The 604-nt window shown below is 39.4% G+C and overlaps 1 non-coding gene across 1 annotated transcript; it reads left to right on the forward strand.

Moving 5' to 3' along the window:
- Window positions 1–438: 438 nt before the first annotated feature.
- LOC127741365 (small nucleolar RNA R71) lies at window positions 439–546 on the forward strand. Its single transcript, XR_008002317.1, has one exon. It is a non-coding gene; the product is annotated as a small nucleolar RNA R71 (small nucleolar RNA).
- Window positions 547–604: the final 58 nt, after the last annotated feature.

Genomic DNA, 604 nt, shown 5'->3' on the forward strand with positions numbered 1-604 from the left:
ATTTGGATGATTTCTCCATGAAGGGTTATAGGTGTTTCCATAGGGTTCTCCCATGTAATTCATCTCTTCCATTGAAGGGTTCTCAGGATCATAAGCTTCTTCTTCAGATGAAGCTTCCTTAGTACTGCCTGGTGCATTTTTCATTCCAGACAGACTTTGAGAAATCAAATTGACTTGCTGAGTGAATATTTTGTTCTGAGCCAATATGGCATTCAGAGTGTCAATCTCAAGAACTCCTTTCTTCTGATTTGTCCCATTGTTCACAGGATTTCTTTCAGAAGTGTACATGAATTGGTTATTTGCAACCATTTTAATTAGTTCTTGAGCTTCTGTAGGCGTCTTCTTCAGATGAAGAGATCCTCCAGCAGAGCTATCCAAGGACATCTTGGATAGTTCAGAGAGACCATCATAGAAAATACCTATGATGCTCCATTCAGAAAGCATATCAAGGGGACACTTTCTGATTAATTGTTTGTATCTTTCCCAAGCTTCATAGAGGGACTCTCCTTCCTTCTATCTGAAGGTTTGGACTTCCACTCTAAGCTTACTCAATTTTTGAGGTGGAAAGAACTTTACCAAGAAGGCATTGACTAGCTTTTCCCAA

Source organism: Arachis duranensis, chromosome 8 (genome assembly GCF_000817695.3).
Source record: "Arachis duranensis cultivar V14167 chromosome 8, aradu.V14167.gnm2.J7QH, whole genome shotgun sequence".
Lineage (NCBI taxonomy): Eukaryota > Viridiplantae > Streptophyta > Magnoliopsida > Fabales > Fabaceae > Arachis > Arachis duranensis.